This window comes from Primulina eburnea, chromosome 4 (genome assembly GCF_022965805.1).
Source record: "Primulina eburnea isolate SZY01 chromosome 4, ASM2296580v1, whole genome shotgun sequence".
Classification (NCBI taxonomy): Eukaryota; Viridiplantae; Streptophyta; class Magnoliopsida; order Lamiales; family Gesneriaceae; genus Primulina; species Primulina eburnea.
This window is the reverse complement of record NC_133104.1, coordinates 6,833,707-6,840,242: the sequence shown is the minus strand read 5'-3', so window position 1 is coordinate 6,840,242 and position 6,536 is coordinate 6,833,707. Positions and strand designations below refer to the sequence as shown.

The window sequence follows — 6,536 nt, the reverse complement described above, 5'->3', positions numbered from 1 at the left end:
TGTTATAGATTTATTGATTAAGTTTAAGTTTAGTTGTGATGTTAAGAGTTGTGATTATGGGCCATAGTATTGTTGGTTATTTTGTCTTGAGGTGTGGTTGATATTGTTAGTTGTTGGTTGTTGCGTTGTTTCAGTGTTTTGGTTCGATTTTAGTTGCCTTAGATTTTGTCTTGGCCGTGACCAGACCGCACCCGCGCTCAGTGTAAGGACCGCACCCACGGTCGTAATTGTTGGATTTTGTGGGTTTTACCGTGGATTCACCGCACCCGCGGTGATGTTAGTACCGCACCCGCGGTGTAGACCGCACCCGCGGTAATTGCAGGACCGCACCCGCGGTCATCGATTTCAGAATTTTTGGTGGAGTGCCGTGAGCTTACCGCACCCGCGGTACAAGAGTAGCGCACCCGCGGTGATGAACAGTAGAGGTATGGTCGAGATTTAAAGTGCTTTTTGGATGAGTTGACTTCACTTTTTCCCTTTTCTTTCCTCTCCATTCTCGATTTCTCTCTTGAAGACAAGGGTTTTCCCTCATTTCTTTTGCTTCCTATCTTCGATTCAAGCTTCTAGTTGGATTTTCGAGTTGAGATCGAAGTTCTTCTTGGTGCTAGGAAGCTAAGGTAAGCTTTTGGTGTTGTTATTTCTTGGTTTTGGAGAAGAGATGATTTGGGTTTGATGTTTATGTTGGTTTTATGGGTTATTTGACTTGAGTTCTTGGATATTGAGTTGATGATGGTGTTTTTAATGGATTATTGTTGTAGGTGGTGTATCAAGAGCTTAGATTGAGGTGTTCTTGTGGTTTGTAAGTGGAATTTCATCCCTTGTGCTCACATGATGTATATGTATTGTATTTCAAAGGTTTTAATGTGTTATTCCCTTCATTGGCTTCATAAATATGTATTGACTCACTTGTATATCTATTGGAGGCATTGTATGTCTCAATTGTATTGAAAAAGGGAATACAAAGAGTATAGTTTCCAATGTGTTTAATAAATGTCAAAGAGAGGTGATTCAAATGTTTTATGGATTGATAGATACATAGTCAGAGATTGCATGCAATTAGTTGATCAACGATCATAGGCTTATATCCCTCAGAGTTGTCGATTTATATCGATGGGATACGAGCACCACAGACAGAGTTACTATTGATATCAATCCATACCAGAGAAAAGAGAAATACCATCTCATTGTTATTGTTATTGCTATGTTATTTATGACTCATAGATTGATGGTATTCAATGTTTTAAAGCCATGTTTTACAGAGTATGCTATGTTCATTGCTATGTAAGAGTTCCACTTGCTGAGTTTTATACTCATTTCAGTTATTTCGTGTGATGCAGCTAAGAGTGACGGACCAGGACAGTGATTGTGGCCCGAAGTCATATGCATACGAAGTTGGAAGGATGGCATTTTGGACATGATCATAGGAATGATATTTTGTATTTTTGTTATGTCATTTGAATGATCATGTATTTATTTTGGTTGCAAATATTTTGTAAATGATTTTATGTTATGAAATTGTAATCCTTCCATCTTTCAATTGAAAAATTTTAAATTCCGCTGTATTTTAATTGTAACGGGTCAAGGTGTCACACTTTGTGTATCACATTATTTGTGAGTCGAGTAACTAAGAGTTTCAGTAGGCTGAGGTGTAAGTCCTTCTGAAGTGGGTGTGTACAAGAGTTGTACTGTAATATCCAAAGCCTTTTAGTTATACCTTCTGGAAACAGAAGAAGGGGAGACGTAGAAGATTTCATCTTCAAACTTCCATAAACAACAGCTGCCTACTGTTATTATTGTTTTTCTACTACTTCATCAGATTGTTTCCGCACGTATTATTGTAATCTAGGTGAAGGTATACGCACAAGATAAACTACTATCTCTAACAGGATTTTAGTGCCTCATCGAAGGAGAAAGAAAAACGAGTAGAGTTTATTCACCCCCCCCCCCCCCCCCCTCTAAACTCAACTTCGATCCTCAACAAATAGGGTCATAACTTCATTGCTCAATTGCTCAGCTGATTTCTACTTGTGAACTCTTCGACCGAAAGAGTCACTGTGGTAACTGTTAGGGCCTTGGTTTGTTGAGAAGTGAATGGTTCTTCTTCAGTTCGAATTCCGAGCTCGAACTAGTACGCTTTAAGATTGGCAAAGAGATCGTGAAGCTCTAGTTTGTTCAGATCTTTTGATTCTGACATCGCTACTGTCTTCACGTCTCATTCTCTGGGAAGAGCTCTCATTACCTTCAAGGAGATTTCACGGTTATAGTATTCTTGACCTAGAGAAATAAGTTCAATAATAATACCACTAAACCGTTCATCAAATTCGGAGAGAGTTTCTCCTGGATTCATTTTTTTGTTGTCAAAATTCTGGATTGCAACTGTCAGCTTATTTTCTTTTGTCTGGTCGTTTCCTTCACACAGTTTTATGAGTTTTTCCCATATTTCTTTGTTGTGGAGCAAGTTTTAATCTTTGAAAATATATTATTATCCAGAGTCTTATAAAGAATATCTTTGCCGATGTTTGTCAAGATTCGTCTTCTTCTTATCCTCACCTGTCGGATCAATGTTTTTTGACCATTTGGGGAGCACTTTCAGTTATAGCCACAACTGGATTGACTTTAAGATCTTCATAGGCCCTTCAGTTATGACATACCACATCTCACATCCTGGGCTGCTAAATGTGCCACATACGTATTTTTCCAATCATCATAATCTTCTTTAAGATACATAAGAATCTTGTTAAAAGATGCCATATCGATTGTAGATATCAATGTTCAAGAAAACCCTGTTCTGATACCATTTATTAGGATTGGGAAAAAGTTTAGAGAGGTGAATAAACTCTTTAAAAGTATTTGCTTTTTGAAAATTGCTTTCAAACGTTTTTAGACAGTTTGAACGGTTAGAAATATGAACCACTAGAGAAGTGCGGAAAACGGTTCACAATTTCTGATGATAGATTCAACTGGTTGTGTGGCTTGTTAACAAGAAACTGTTTGAAAGTAAGTGCACGTGAAAAGTAAAGACGCATGATTTTTATGGATGTTCGGAGATAAAAAAAATCATATGTCACCCATTCTTCCTCTTTAGGAAGGATTCCTCTAAAAATTTGGCTTTACAAACTTTTTGCAACAACTCACTCAAATCAGGACTTATCACACTACCTGTTTTGAAACTCTTAGTGATAACTTTACACTTCTGAATTTTTAGAACTATCGATTCACCAGATAACACAATCAATCAAATAACAAAAATGATATTGATAAAAGAACACTGTATGTTTTGAGTAGCACGAAATTGATCCTTGAATGATCATGTGAGGCCCATATTACTCTAACGACAATTAATGATCAAACAATAATGGTTTGACTTAAAACTGCAGCGGAAAAAGGTTTAAAATACTTTAAAACGGACCTTAGGGCCTAGAAAAATTTCGGCATGACCTCCCCGTAAGTAGGACATCCCGAAAACTCAAACAACAGTTTATATCAAAATATAATCCAACTAGAGTCATTAAAACAACAACCAAAGTCAACAACCTATAGCCGCACTGGCCAGGACTAAACAGAATTTAAAACTTACCAAATACTCACTAGATCAAGAATATCACAGAGTCGCCTCAGAACATAACCAGAACAACCAAATATCAATACAGATACACGGGGCATCTCCCCGGCAAATAACGTACAATACAAGCCTGAAACAAACTCAAGACATACATATAAACTAACTGGGAGACTCCACTGAACAGAACCAAGCAATCCAACCTCAATCCCGAGCTCCACTGCCGGAACCTCGGCCTGATGCTGCAAAACGACTCGGAAGATCTACCATGGTGTCCAATAACAACCACAGCAGCCCCCCAGTAAACAACTGAGGTTAGGATTCTGGTATGAAACAGTTCAACAATAACAACAATAAACATAAATCATGCATAATCATATAATAAAATGTGATATGAAATGCATGAAAGGCTCAACGAATAACCGGGATAACAGGAGCCAACAAACGGTACGATAACAACTGGAATAATGCTCGAGCAACAACACAGGGGAGCTACATCGTCATGCAGCTAAACCGCCCTGCCAAGTATGCGAGGTATGCCAAGCTGTGCTGAATAAGACCCTTGACTCGGCCTCCATACAGCTGATACGCTATAACAGGATGGCACAACAGAACGAACTAGATGACACAATCCCAGCGCTCACCTCAAAAGGCTGCACTAACCATGGAATTGTTCGATCACATCTACATTATCATGTGTATAGGCCTATCAGCCACACAATGATCCCGAGATAAACAACAGTGCCAGATAACAACGGATATCAACAATGGGCTAACAAGAACGATAGGGCTCAACATGAATGTCATAGCTGTATGCCCAATGCTAAATGCCAATAATATGTCATAAACATAAACATATATCACAACGAAGGCATTTAACAATTTTCAACAGTCAACAAGTCGTAAACACGATCCATGTAACACAGAATGACAATTAAACATAATTTATGTTTTACCGTCGTATGTTACCGAGCTGTAACATACCTATACCAACTTGACAATCCAATATCACTTCACTTCAAGACTCTCGGCCTAAACAAAACCACAATAAGCCGATCGTGAAAACTACATTTCCACACCAATGTCCGATCATATCTCGCTCAATATTAACTCAAATCACTATCCGCCAATTGGAAATGAAAATAACTCGATTATCTAACTTTTTCTAGAAGAAACCATTTCCAGAATCCTAATAGATAAATCCCAGAATTGTCAAGAACACACTGTCACTCAACATATTTTCGGACATAATCTTGTACTGAGCAGTTTCGGAAAAATGAGCATAACTTGCTCAATTCTTAATGGAATTTAACGAATTTTATATCATTACAAAGATAACACATAGCTCTACAACTTTCTTTTGAATCCCAAGTCCAGAATCCAAGCGCCTATATGCCAAAAACCCGAATTACAGTAGGTGTTCTGCACAGCACCAACACAAAATTCCATTTGACACATTTTGGTATAAAAATCATATCAATTCCGTTTCTTATCCAAATTCGATGATTCCAGTGGCTATGAACAGCTAACATAAATCCCTACAAAGATATTTAGATCATTGCTACAAATTCAATCTACAAAAATCGCAGCAACCCAAAAACTCTCACCCAAAAATCAAAGGAATTCGCGCAGAAACAGGGCACGGGAACAGCAGCTTCGATCTACCCGAATCCTTGCTCAAACTTCGCAATTTCTGACTTGAATCGAAGCATAGGATGTTAGGAAGATACCCCTTCAGACCGATCGAGATTTGGACGCCGGACGGAGGAGATATCGCGACTTTTCTGCGGCTGCTCCAAGAGTTGCGAAAATTGGGTTCCCTTCTTTCTTCCTTCTCTCGTTTCTTTTCTCTTCTTGAATGAGATATGTGTGTATTGTATGTATTTAATAATAATAATGGATCACCAAAGTAGTAACCCAAGCCCATTTATCCCGGTCTGAATTTATTTTACTCTCGTATGTTATTTAAACTCTATATGTATTTTTATATCGTTTTAACTCCGATATTCTAAAATATATATTTTTAACACACTTTTTGAATTTATTTGGCATAATTAATTATTTTAATTTACAACTCAATAATTATTCTAATTATGCCAAAATTACCGGATAATTAATTAAGGGCCTTACAGATCAGATATCTTTCTGATGAGTGTGATGAAGCATATGAACTTTAAGAGTGGTCAGATCTTTGAGTATGCAAGCTTCAGTAGTGTGTCAATCGCGTTGTTGAAAAGCTTAAATATCTACATTCTTCAGCTCTTCTTTTATAAGTTATCATCCCAACGGTCGGAAAAGATACATAACTTAAACATGTAGCGTTGGAATTATGTGTCACTATCAGTTGAAACGTCATTAAATATTCTTCAGCAAAGCATTAAATGTTCTCTTTGCTTGCACAACTTTGAATCTTGTTCCTTGAAGAGTTGCTGTTGAGCATCCTTTACTGTTATTAACATCAGAACTTGTAGGATGTATAAGCAAACTTGTAGGATGTATAAGCAATCTTTCTATTCTGGGATAGTGACATTAATGCAGATCAGTATCAAGACTGGTGCAAGACATAGTTGACTTGTAGCGGTGCAAAATCATTGAATGTCTTGAGTCGGTCAGAGAATGTCTTTCATTAAGTGAGTAATAAATAGCTCTTTAATGAAGCGGTTTGAATACTTTGATCAGCCAGTTGAAAGTCTTCCAATAGTTGAAACTTCTTCAAGCTGTAGGCGAACACCCGGTTGAAAGTTCAAGCGATCGAAGATCAAGCGGTTGAGATCTAAATGGTTGAAATGGTTTCTGTTATACAAAGAAGATTGCAGATGTTTCCTGAAACAGTTAGGTACTATTTTGATTTTGTCAATCATCAAAACTTTAGAGTAATAATAATTTCTAACACTCACTATAGCAAAGATTATTCGATAAAATTCGACATAGTTAACTAGAATTATAATGACTGAGTATACGAAAAACATTTTCTTCA

General features: G+C 37.3%; 1 long non-coding RNA gene across 1 annotated transcript; it reads right to left on the bottom strand.

Moving 5' to 3' along the window:
- Positions 1 to 3,592: 3,592 nt before the first annotated feature.
- LOC140829747 (uncharacterized) lies at positions 3,593 to 5,384 on the bottom strand. Its single transcript, XR_012117514.1, has 2 exons — positions 5,167 to 5,384; positions 3,593 to 4,591 (listed from the first exon to the last, which is right to left on the bottom strand). It is a non-coding gene; the product is annotated as an uncharacterized lncRNA (long non-coding RNA).
- Positions 5,385 to 6,536: the final 1,152 nt, after the last annotated feature.